The sequence below is a fragment of the Saccopteryx bilineata genome, chromosome 2 (assembly GCF_036850765.1).
Source record: "Saccopteryx bilineata isolate mSacBil1 chromosome 2, mSacBil1_pri_phased_curated, whole genome shotgun sequence".
Classification (NCBI taxonomy): Eukaryota; Metazoa; Chordata; class Mammalia; order Chiroptera; family Emballonuridae; genus Saccopteryx; species Saccopteryx bilineata.
The window spans coordinates 135,373,864-135,387,664 of record NC_089491.1 but is presented as its reverse complement, the minus strand read 5'-3'; positions in this window follow the sequence as shown (position 1 = coordinate 135,387,664).

Genomic DNA, 13,801 nt, shown 5'->3' with positions numbered 1-13,801 from the left:
AATACGGTAATATAAATGGAACTTTAATCTAATACAGCTGCTTTCCGCTCCCTTCATAAAACCAGTAATGAGAGTTTATAAATGTTTTTGTAAATGCTGTCCTGCACTTATAAAAGTTTTTTTTTTCCCTTGGGCTCTTATTTTGACAATACTTTGGATGCAAGATATTTTTATTTACCCTAAAAATGCAACATGGTTCTTTTTATCCTTTTAAAATCAGCTGAAGAATAGGCTAGGCAATGTAAGGAAGGACAAAACCAGAAGACTCATCCTACCAGATGTGAAGACCTGTTCTAGGTGCAGTGTGAGAGACGGGCTGTAGGCTGGCGGGGTCGTTGTAGCCTCAGGCTTGGTTTGGGACTGAGCCTTTCTCACTCTCTTAATACTAAGATCTTTTCAACACTAAGCTTTTCTCCACACCTTTGACTGTTGCCTGATGTAGGGTGGTGCACTCTTATGAAGAATTCAATTTATGCCTTAGATGAGTGGCTTTGTAGCAGAAACTTCCCTATTTGTATATTGGATTAAAGGCTTTAAATGTCTATGCCAGTGGTAGTCAACCTGGTCCCTACCACACACTAGTGGGCGTTCCAGCTTTCAAGGTGGGCTGTAGCGGAGCAACCAAAGTATAAATAAAAAGATAGATTTTACTGTAGTAAGTTGTTTTATAAAGATTTATTCTGCCAAACTTAGTGAAAATCTGACATAAAATACTTGGTAAGTAATTATTATTATATGCTTTAACTTGCTGTAACTCTGCTTTATAAATTTTATAATGTAAAGTTACTTCCCTACTTTATAAATCACCATTACTGTGGAACTGGTGGGCAGTTAGAAAATTTTACTACTAACAGAGATACAAAAGTGGGTGGTAGGGCCTGACCGGGTGGTGGCACAGTGGATAGAGCATCAGACTGGGATGTGGAGGACCCAGGTTTGAGACCCCGAGGTCGCTAGCTTGAGCGTGAGCTCATCTGGTTTGAGCAAGGCTCACCAGCTTGGACCCAAGGTCACTGCCTTGAGCAAGGAGTTACTCGGTCTACTGTAGCCCCACAGTCAAGGCACATATGAGAAAGCAATCAATGAACAACTAAGGTGTCGCAATGAAAAACTGAGGATTGATGCTTCTCATCTTTCTCCATTCCTGTCTGTCTGTCCCTATCTATCCCTCTCTCTGACTCTCTGTCTCTGTAAAAAAAAAAAAAGAAAGAAAAAGTGGGCAGTAAGTATAAAAAGGTTGACTATCCCTGGTCTATGCTATATAATAAAGCAAAGATGGGGGCTCACTCTCTCTGATATTGCCATCACCATTGAAGAGGCCTCCCAATCCCATCCTCTTTTCTCGGTGAGTCTATTTTCTTAATTCCAAACCATTCTCCCTCAGGACCTGGAATTACTAGCGCTGCTGGTCCGTGGCAAGTGGTGCCCAATGTTGGGCCTGGGTATGAGAAACTAAACTAAAGGCAGGTGATGGAACTCCTCAAGTGTGCACAGTGAGTTTTTGGGGAGAGTATAGTTGGGAGTAATAAATTATGAGACACCTAGGATCAAAAATAAGGGACCTTAAAAAAAATTTTAAAATAAGGGACCTTTTTGTAGAAATGTTTCCATATGAGGATGAATTGTTGTCTGAAGAGTATCAGGTGAGCCAGAAACAAAGGGATGTGAATATGAGAACAACTTAGAGTCTGAGGATGACTCAGGGGATAAAAATTTTGTGGCTATGGCTGCTTTAACCACGGGGCCTCTGCCACCCTTGGCCCCTTCCTACATTCAACCCTCTGCTCCTCTGTACCCTTATCGGGCTGATTCCAGAATCTATAGCTCAAAATCTGGGAAATCCTCACTCCTACAACCTATAGACCAGACTTGAAATATAGAGGAAACAATAAATGGCCTTACCTGTTTTCCTGTTGTAGAAAGACAGGACGACAAGGGGAAACTAGTGCAAGGAGATGAATCTGTACCTTTTAAAACTCTGAAAGAACTTAAACTTGCTTGTGCTCAGTGTGGGCCTACTGCCCCTTTTACACTCAGTTTATTAGATACTATTAGTGCAAAGGCCCTTCTGCCAAATGACTGGAAGGCGATTGCTCATGCTTGTCTCTCCGGGGGTGATTATTTGCTGTGGAAGTCAGGCTTTCATGAAAAGGCCGTGGAGCAGGATGAGAAAATCAGCAAGAGGAGGTTGCTGTTATTATAGATATATTAACTGGAGAAGGACAATATACCCATATGGCAACTCAATTAGAGTATCAACTAACTACTTATACTATAATTAATCAGATAGCCACAAAGGTATGGAAATGCCTGCCCACTCCAGAGGCCAAAACGAAAGAATTTGGTAAAATTAGACAAGGCACAAACAAGCGATTTCAAGAATTTGTTTCACGGCTAATTAAAGTTGAAAGAATAGTAGAGGATAAAAATGTAGGAAAGATTGTAATAAAGCAGTTAGCATATGAAAATGCTAATTCGGCTTGTCAGGCTGCACTTCGGCCTCACCGCAAGAAGGGAGATATAGAGGACTATATCAGAATATGCACCAATGTTGGGACTTCATACATGCAAGGTCTTGCTTTTACCACAGACATTAAGGCAAGACTTCCAGGGTGATACTTTGATAAAAGGCAGAACAAAAGAAAGAAAAAAGGTCAAGAAAGTACTTCTGCCCATGGATATTGTTTTCAATGTGGGGGTTAGGGGCATTTTGCTAGAAACTGCCCTGCTCCCCCTGGATATCAGTCTCGGCCTCTCCCTCAAGGACAGCCAGCCCTTAAGGCTCTGGGCCTCTGCCCACGTTGTAGGAGAGGGAAACATTGTGCAAATGAGTGTAAGTCTAAATATACTACCGAAAGGCAGGTAATTCAGGGATAGGGGCCCTCCTCATCCCCATCAAACAATAGGGGCAATGTCGGTGTTTCCTCAGCAAATTATGATTCTAGCAGGTCAGACATTGCACAACTATTTCAGGCAACAACAGGGACTGGACCTCAGTCCCACCTCCCAATTTGTATTAACTCCAGAGATGAGACCTCGAGCTATACCCACGGGAATTTTTGGTCCACTTCCCAGTAACACAGTAGGACTCTTATTAGGCAGAAGTAGTTTAACTATGAGAGAATTTTTTGTTCTCCCTGGAGTGATAGATTCGCATTATACAGGGGACATTAAAGTAATGGCTCACACTCTGAGGAATATAGTCACTATCTCCCCTGCCATGAAAACTGCTCAACTAATCCTTTTACCTCTTTTAAGACAAGGCCAAACCCTGCAAAAGGGACCCCGAGAGAATTGAGGATTTGGCTCCACTGATGCTGCCTATTGGATTCAAAAAATAGATCAGGGCCCTGGCCGGTTGGCTCAGTGGTAGAGTGTCGGCCTGGTGTGCAGGAGTCCTAGGTTCGATTCCCGGCCAGGACACACAGGAGAGGCGCCCATCTGCTTCTCCACTCCTCCCCCTCTCCTTCCTCTCTGTTTCTCTCTTCCCCTCCCAAAGCCGGGCTCCATTGGAGCAAAGTTGGCCCAGGTGCTGAGGATGGCTCTGTGGCCTCTGTCTCAGGCGCTAGAATAGCTCTGGTTGCAACAGAGCAACACCCCAGATGGTCAGAGCATCTCCCCCTGGTGGGCATGCCAGGTGGATCCTGGTCGGGCGCATGCAGGAGTCTGTCTGACTGCCTCCCCGTTTCCAGCTTCAGAAAAATACAAAAAACAAACAAACCAAAAAAATTAGATCAGGAATGCCCTGAAATGGAACTAACAATACAAGGGCATAAATTTAAAGGACTTTTATTTATTTATTTATTTAGTATTTTTCTGAAGCTGGAAACAGGGAGAGACAGTCAGACTCCCGCATGCGCCCGACCAGGATCCACCCGGCACGCCCACCAGGGGCGATGCTCTACCCACCAGGGGGAGATGCTCTGCCCCTCCGGGGCGTCACTCTGCCGCGACCAAAGCCACTCTAGTGCCTGGGGCAGAGGCCAAGGAGCCATCCCCAGCGCCCGGGCCATCTTTGCTCTAATGGAGCCTTGGCTGTGGGAGGGGAAGAGAGAGACAGAGAGGAAGGAGGAGGGGGTGGAGAAGCAAATGGGCGCTTCTCCTATGTGCCCTGGCCGGGAATCGAACCTGGGTCCCCCGCACGCCAGGCCAACGCTCTACCGCTGAACCAACCGGCCAGGGCCTAAAGGACTTTTAGATACTGGAGCTAATGTATCTGTTATTGCTAAGCTATATTGGCCTCCTTCCTGGCTCACTCATGCAGCAGCCACAGAATTACAAGGTATAGGGCAGAGTAAATCCTCTCAACAAAGCTCTAGTTTTTACAATGGGAAGATAAAGAAGGTCATTCTGGACTTTTTCAGCCTTATGTGCTCCTTGGATTGCCAGTTAATTTGTGGGGTAGAAATGTTTTGAAAAGTATTAGAGCATTGCTTATCAGTCCTAATAGTTTAGTCAGTATTGAAATGCTTGATCAGGGATTTTTTCTGATTTTTAATCCACTAAGGGATTAGCAAAAGAACAGCAGGGAATTCTCACCCACATAAAAGTGGAGCCCAATACCAGAAGGCATGGATTAGGATATCAAAATTTAGCATAGAGGCCTTGGTAGCTCCTGCAACCCCAATAATGCATTGTGCAGACCCAATTACTTGGAAATCAGATAATTCTGTATGGGTAGACCAATGGCCCCTTTCTCAGGAGAAACTTAAGGCAGCTGCTCAATTGGTACAAGAGCAGTTACAGCTTGGGCACATTGAACCTTCTAATAGCCCAAAGAATACACCTATATTTGTTATTAAAAAGAAATCAGGAAACTGGAGGCTATTACAAGATTTAAGAGCAATAAATAAGACTATGGAAATTATGGGTCCTCTCCAGCTAGGACTTCCTTCCCCCACTGCGATTCCATGGAATTTTCACCTTGTAATTATTGACTTGAAGGATTGCATTTTTACTATTCCTTTAAGCCCTCATGATTGAAAACGTTTTGCATTCAGTGTTCCTTCACTTAATTTCCAGGCTTCAATAGAGCGATACCAGTGGAGAGTTTTGCCTCAAGGTATGGCTAACAGTCCTACCTTGTGCCAAAAATATGTTGCTCAAGCTATCTCTCCAGTATAAAGGCAGCACCCTAAAGTGCACATAATTCATTATATGGATGATATTCTTATTGCTCATACAGATAAAGACACTGTGTTGACCATTTTGCAACAACTAGAATATTCCTTGAAAGAATCAGGACTTTATATAGCTCCTGAAAATGTACAGCAATCTTTACCTTTCTCTTATTTAGGACAAATTATTGAGGGACAACAAATTCGTCCACAAAAATTAGAAATCAGGATGGATCATTTGCAAATTTTAAGCAATTTCCAGAATTATTAGGAGATATTAATTGGCTTAGACCTTCCTTGAAATTAACTACCGGGGAATTGAAGCCACTTTTTAATATTCTTAGAGGCTCGGCTGAACCAGCTTCTCCTCAGCTACTTACATCTGCAGGACAGCAAGCTTTAAAGCTTGTAGAAAAAGCCTTGCAACAAGCACAACTAAAATGCATAAATCCTAAAGAATCAATTGCCTTACTAATTTGTCCCTCGATTTACACTTCAATAAGACTATTGTGGCAAGCTCCAGGTCCTACTGAATGGACTTATTTAGCTGTTACTCCTAAGAAAGTTTTATCTCCATATTTTGATCTTGTCGCCTCCTTGATTATCAAGGGGCATAGGTGACTTTGACAGCTTATAGGTTTTGAGCCTCAAACTATTGTTCCTTTTTCAAAGGATCAACAACAATGGCTCTGAGAAACTTCTACAAAATGGCAAATTGCTTTTGCAAATTTTACAGGCCAAATTGATTCTCACTACCCAGCTGATAAAATAGTTCAATTTTCATTAATTACTACATTTGTCTTTCCTAAGATAATTGTTAATGAGCCCATTCCTGAAGCACCTACAGTCTTTACTGATGGGTCCAGCTCAGGAATAGCATGCTTAATCAATGGACAAGTTTATACTGAAACAGTCACCTTAAAATCAGCTCCAAGGGTAGAATTACATGCCATTATCATGGCTTTTCAGCATTTGCCATGTTCCTCCTTTAATCTGTATACAGACAGCAAATATTTACTTATGGTTGTTTCCACTATAGAGACTGCTGTCTTAGGGATAACTGCTGATGAGGAACTATTTCAACAATTTCTCCTTCTTCAAAGACTTGTACATCAACATAGAGCTTCATGTTTTATAGGATGTATTCGAGCTCATTCCATGCTCTCTGGAGCTTTAGCACAAGGGAATGCCCTTTTTGATCAAACTACCCAAAAGAAAAATATTGGAGCAACCATGAAAGATCAAGCAATTCAGTCTCATACTACTCATCACCAGAACGCTGCAGCCCTGTGTAAAGTTTCAACTTTCTTGGGAAGCACCTGTCCAAGGTGTCCTATACTACAATCTGTCCCTTCATTTGGAGTTAACCCTCAAGGACTCCTACCAGGACAACTTTGGCAAATGGATGTTAGTCATATATCTTCATTAGGCAAACAGTCCTCTGTCCATGTTACAGTGGATACTTATTCTAGATTTATAGTAGCCTCTGCCAGAACAGGAGAGGCTGCTAAGCATGTTATAGTTCATTGTTTGTATGCATTTTCTAGTACTGGACTTCCTAAACTAATTAAAACTGACAATGCTCCTGCATATGTAGGAAAAGCATTTACTACATTTTGTCAGACTTTTGGACTTGACCTAAAGACGGGAATTCCTTACAATACCCAGGGTCAAGGCATTGTAGAGCGTGCACATCAAACACTTAAAAATTCAGTAGAAAATATAATAAAAGGGGAATTATACCCTCAAACTCCTGCAAATCTTCTTTGTCATGCTCTTTTTACTTTAAATTTTTTGAATACTGATGTACAGGGTCATTCAGCAGCCGAGAGACTCTGGAATCCTACAAAGAAAGCCTTCCCTAAAGTGTGATGGGAGGACCTGCTCACAGGAATCTGGCAAGGGCCAAACCCTGTTCTCTTGCGGGACCGAGGATATGTATGTGTGTTTGCTAGGTCTGCTGAAGCTCCTCAGTGAATTCCTGAACAACTGGTGAGACACCATGATTCTGGATGAGAAACTCAGTTCACAAGAGCAATTGTATAAGGCTTATTTTACTATGCTCTCATCCCTGTCTCTGTTGAGAATGATTAGAAGACTGAGATGCTTTATTATCTAATTTTCTTTAATGTTTTAGATCATTTTATTTATTTCCTGTTCCATGCCTGCAAAGAGGGTGAAGGGGGCGACTATTTGGATGTTGCTAAATAGAAATCTCATACGGCCATCTTGAGATTTTTTGAGAGAGATTTCTGTTTGGTATTTATTCTTATTATGTTCCTATTAAAATAGCCCTACTTAAGATCAAGCAGGCCATGTTCTAATCTCTAAAATCCCAGGTTTCACTCTTGATTTGTGTGATTGTATGTGAAGTCTTTGCTTAATGTCTAAATGCGTCTGTTTTTAAGGCCTGAGTTAAGCTCTTGCATGCAAAAATTGGAAACACCGGCTCTAGTATTGAAAAAATAAAATCATTTCATCCCTACAAATATATTATTTTAATTGGAATAAGTAAAGCATGCTCATTTATTTATTTATTTATTTTAATAAATAAATTTTTATTTTAACGGGGTGACATCAATAAATCAGGGTACATATATTCAAAGAAAACATGTCCAGGTTATCTTGTCATTCAATTCTGTTGCATACCCATCACGCAAAGTCAGATTGTCCTCTGTCACCTTCTATCTAGTTTTCTTTGCGCCCCTCCCCCACTCCCTCTTCCTCCTTCTCTCCCCCCGCCCCCTGTAACCACCACACTCTTGTCCATGTCTCTTAGTCTCATTTTTATGTCCCACAAATGTATGGAATCCTGCAGTTCTTGTTTTTTTTCTGATTTACTTATTTCACTCCATATAATGTTATCAAGATCCCACCATTTTGTTGTAAGTGATCCGGTGTCATCATTTCTTATGGCTGAATAGTATACCATGGTGTATATGTGCCACATCTTCTTTATATAGTCTTCTATTTATTTTTTTTTACAGTGATTAAAGCCTTTAAGCAAACTCTTGGCCAATACAGCAAGAATCCATAAAAGAGTAGTGTCCTTAACATGTTCATCAAGTCCAAGTTGGCACCAACATCATGCTAAATCCCTGAAAAATGCAACCCAACCCCAGTTCAGTCTGTTAGGAGCTGTCACAAGGAGCAGGAGTCCAGGAAAAGTCCACATCCAGGAAAAGACTGCATGGCACTGGAATTGTTGTCATAATTCTATACTTTGCGGCTCACGTCCAAGTCCCAATGACCACTGCTTCTAGCTGGTAATGATTCAGGTAGACTGGAAAAGCCATCTGCAGCATGTGTGGATATGGAGCTTCTGTTCTCCTCTGCCTGTAGAGGTGAGACCAGGTTGCTTTTCCCTGGAGCTCTGCGACTGTGGCTTGGTAAAGAGAACCTTGGGATACACTAAGCTGGGTGGCAAAGGTAGATCCATAATAGAAGTTGGCAAAAGGGGGAAAGAGAACTCTAAATTAGGAGTAGGTCCCAGCCTGAAATAGAAGTGGGGCATTGAGGTAGGAGGAATAAAGGAAACACTATATATTAAACCAGGGGTCCCCAAACTTTTTACACAGGGGGTCAGTTCACTGTTCCTCAGACCATTGGAGGGCCAGACTATAAAAAAAACTATGAACAAATCCCTATGCACACTGCACAGATCTTATTTTAAAGTAAAAAAACCAAAACGGGAACAAATACAATATTTAAAATAAAGAACAAGTAAATTTAAATCAACCAACTGACCAGTATTTCAATGGGAACTATGCTCCTCTCACTGACCACCAATGAAAGAGGTACCGCTTCCAGAAGTGCAGCGGGGGGGCCTGATAAATGGCCTCAGGGGCCGCATGTGGCCCGGGGGCCGTAGTTTGGGGACCCCTGTATTAAACAAAGCAGCAGAAAATAGGACTATCAACACCCACAACAGAGATCTTCAAGGGAAGAATAAAAAACCTGACTATTCAGGCAAGACATAGTTAAGTGACCCTTGTGCAAATGAGATCAGTTTATCTGTAAAGTATGCTCATTTAAATTTAAATAAAATGGAATGTGGATCTTAAAGACTTGCTAATTTAGCCAAGCTGCTCCAAGCTGCAAGCTGAAAGGCTTGAAGCAACATAGATTTGCATAATAGAAGTGTAAAGATTTTTTTTTTTACTATAGAAAAATAATGAAAGTCACACTGGAATTTTCCAGCTTTAATATATACTCTTTAAATTGCCTGTTAATTGATGTTAAGGAAATGTTTTAGGCATGGGAATATTGCTTGAAAATGCATTTACTATATTTTGTTAGAAGTTAACATAAAGACAAGTATTTCTTACAATCTTTGAAGTCAAAGTATTATAAAGTGTGCACAACAAATGCTTAAACATCAATTGTAAATAATATTTAAAAAGGAGGGAAGTCATTTCCTGGAACTCCTGCAAATCTACCTTATCATGCTTTTTACTTTAAAATTTTTCTTTTGAATGCTGATGTACAGGAGATGCCAAACTTCTTTCTTCTGCAAACTTCTACCCTCTTTTATTTGATTCAGCTAGTAACGCTGTTTTATCTTTTTCCAAATAGCTCCAGATATATGGAAAAAGTTTATATAGGTGGATGAGGATCCTCAAACCCCTCAGCGAGATATTCTTAGAATGGTTTTTTGTTTGTTTGTTTGTTTTTAACTTAGTATTGGCAAGGCCATTTTATTTTATTTATTTATTTATTTTTTTACAGGAACAGAGAGAGAGTCAGATAGAGGGATAGATAGGGACAGACAGATAGGAACGGAGAGAGATGAGAAGCATCAATCATCAGTTTTTTGTTGCGACACCGTAGTTATTCATTGATTGCTTTCTCATATGTGCCATGATCAAGGGCCTTCAGCAGACTGAGTAACCCCCCACTCGAGCCAGTGACCTTGGGTCCAAGCTGGTGAGCTTTTTTGCTCAAGCCAGATGAACCCATGCTCAAGCTGGCTATCCTGGGGTCTCAAACCTGGGTCTTTCTGCATCCCAGTCCGATGCTCTATCCACTGCGCCACCGCCTGGTCAGGCTGAGAATGGTTTTTAAGGAATATGATGACCAAGAGGCAGACAAAGCCCAAAAGAGATCAGGTAAAATACCAGCTCTTGGAATATGCCCTTAAAGGCTCCAATGCCCCGAAGGGGCCTCATAGGACTCCATCAGGGCCCTGCTTCAAGAGTGGAAAGGGAAGTCATTGAGCTAAAGCAGGGGTCGGGAATCTTTTTGGCTGAGAGAGCCATGAACACCACATATTTTAAAATGTAATTCCGTGAGAGCCACACAAAAGCCTGTGTACATTATGCATTATCCAATAAAAATTTGGTGTTGTCCTGGAGGACAGCTATGATTGGCTCCAGTCACCCGCAACCATGAACATGAATGGTAGCAAATGAATGGATTGTAATACATGAGAATGTTTTATATTTTTAACGTTATTATTTTTTTATTAAACATTTGTCTGCAAGCCAGATGCAACCATCAAAAGAGCCACATCTGGCTTGCAAACCATAGATTCCTGACCCCTGAGCTAAAGCCTGACAGGCTTCTCAGTCCCCACCAGGGGCATCCCTTTGCTGTGGGGAAAAATGGGATACTGGAAGGTAAGCTACCCCCTTGCTCCTCTAAGGGAGGGTTCAGTCTCTTCCAGCCTTGCTCCAGCTACCTGTGACCTAACCTTGCCCAGCCTGCTGGTACTCGCCACTGAAGGCTAAAGGTGCACAGGGCCATTGGCCCTATCTCACATCTCTGTGGACAAGCCTAGGGTATTTCTTCCAAGTAGCAGGTAAACTGTTCTCATTTCTTATGGACACAAGGGCCACTTACTATGTCTTGCCTGAATATTCAGGTTTTTATTCATCCCTCGAAGATCTCTGTTGTGGGTGTTGATAGTCTTATTTTCTGCTGCTTTGTTTAATCTCCTTTATTCCTCCTGCCTCAATGCCCCATGCTTATTTTAGGCTGGGATCTGCTCTTAATTTAGATTAATTTATCTCTGCCACCCAGCAGAGTGTATCCCAAGGTTCTCCTCACCACCTCCATGGCTGCAAAACTCCAGGAAAGGGCCCCCTGGTCTCATCTTTCCAGGCTGAAGAGAACAGGGACTCCATCTCCACACATGCCTGCAGATGGCTTTTCCAGTCTACCTGAATCATTACCAGCTAGAAGTAGCAGTCATTTGGACTTGGACTCTAGCTTCAAAGTGTAGAAATGTGACAATTCCAGTGCCATGTGGACTTTTCCTGGATGTGTTGCTGAACTCTTGGACTTTTCCTGGACTCCTGGATCTTTCCTGGATGTGTTTCCTGTACTCCTGCTCCTTCTGACAGCTCTTAATGGACTGAACTTGGTTTGGGTTGCATTTGCAGGGAATACAGAATGATGATGTGTCAGCATGGACTTGGTGAACATGTTAAGGACATTCAAAACAGCAAAGACTCTATTATAGAACCTGTTATATTGGCTAAGAATTGGCTTAAAGGCTTTAATCCCTGTAATGTATTAAGACACTTGTTTTGGTATCTGTTAACATTGACTATGCTAATTTTGTTTATTCTGTATTTTTTTCTATCTGCCTCTGTATTAGAATTTGGAAAATCAGACAAGTGCAAATCTCAGCACATGAGCTAAATTAAAAAATATAAAAAAGGGGCATATGTGGGAGACGGGCTGTTGGCTGGTGGGGTCATTGTAGCCTAAGGCTTGGTTTGAGACTGAGCCTTTCCCACTCTCTTAATACTAAGATCTCTTAATACTAAGATCTTTTAATACTAAGCTCTTTTAATATTAAGATCTTTCAACACTAAGCTTTTCTCCACACCCTTGACTGTTGCATAATGTGGGGTGGTGCACTCTCATGAGGAATCCAATTTATGCCTCAGATGAGTGGCTTTGTATCAGAGACTTTCCTATTTGTATATTGGATTAAAGCCTTTAATTGTCTATGCTATATAATAAAGCAAAGACCGGGGCTCGCATTCTCTGATATTGCCACCAGCATTGAAGAGGCCTCCTGATCCCATCTCTTTTCTCAGTGACTCTATTTTCCTAATTCCACACCATTCTCCCTCAGGACCTAGAATTACTAGACACACTAGTTTGTGGCAGTGCAGTCTATAGTAATTATGCTAGTGTGGTATTGGTGTGAAGAAGGCAAATAGGTTAGTGGAACAGAATGGTAACTGTCACAAATATTGTCAACTGACAGGACAAAGGTAGCACTGTATTGCAGTGGGGAATGGATATTTTCAATAAATGGTGCCAAATCAACTGGTTGTCCATATGGCTGTTTTGTTGTCTTATATCATCTTGGAGCTCTCTGTGATATTAGAACAAGGAACAGACACACATCTATGATTCTAACCAAGTGTAAGTGCTTCTGTTCATTTAATAAATAAATATTTTATTTTAATTTATTGTATTTACATAGATTCTAGTGTCCCTCCGAATACATCCTCTCCTCCCCATATTCCCCAGTACATCACTTTTGTCCCCCTCCTTGTTACACCCTCCCCCTTCCCTCCAGGATTTGCTTTTCTGCTCTCATCCTATCCTATTATTCTATCATCACCTTTCCCCTGTCCGTTTTCCTTCTGGACCCTTTGAGCCCGCCTCTGTCTCTATTCTGCTCCTCAGTTCATATTGTTCATCAGTTTCCTTAACTGAGTAAAGTCATATATTTTTCTTTCTCTGCCTGGCTTATTTCACTTAACATAATAGTTTCCAGGTCCATCCATGTTGTCACAAAAAGTAATATTTCCTTCTTTTTCATGGCCCCATAGTATTCCATTGTGTATATGTACCACTGCTTTTTAATCCATTTGTCCACTGATGGACACTTGGGCTGTCTCCAGATCTTGACTATTATAAACAATGCTGCCATAAACATGGGGGTGCATTTCTCCTTTTGAATCATTGATGTGGTGTTCTTGGGATATACTCCTAAAAGTGGGATGGCCGGATCAAAAGGCAGTTCAATTTTTAATTTTTTGAAGAATCTCCATACTGTTTTCCACAGTGGCTGCACCAGTCTGCATTCCCACCAGCAATGCAGGAGGGTTCCCTTTTCTCCACATCCTTGTCAGCACTTATGCTGTGTTGTTTGTTGATGAGCACCATTCTTACTGGTGTGAGGTAATATCTCATTGTGGTTTTAATTTGCATTTCTCTAGTGATGTTGAGCATTTTTTCATATGCCTGTTGGCCATCTGTATGTCCTCTTTGGAGAAGTGTCTATTCATTTCTTTTGCCCATTTTTTGATTGGATTTTTTATCTTTGAGGTGTTAAGTTTTACAAGTTTTTTATAAATTTTGGTGATTAACCCCTTATCAACATATTGTCAAATATGTTCTCTCATTGTGTGGTTTGCCTTTTTATTTTGTTCATATTGTCTTTAGCTGTGCAAAAGCTTTTTAGCTTGATATAGTCCCATTTGTTTATCCTGTCTTTTATTTCCCTTGCACGTGGAGATAAATCAGCAAATATATTGCTGCGAGTGATGTCAGAGAGCTTATTGCCTATGTTTTCCTCTAAGATGCTTATGCTTTCATAACTTACATTTAAGTCTTTTATCCGTTTTTGTGAATGATGTAAGTTGGTGGTCTAGTTTTTTTTGTTTTGTTTTGTTTTGTTTTTTTGCAGGTAGCTGTCCAATTTTCCCAACTCCATT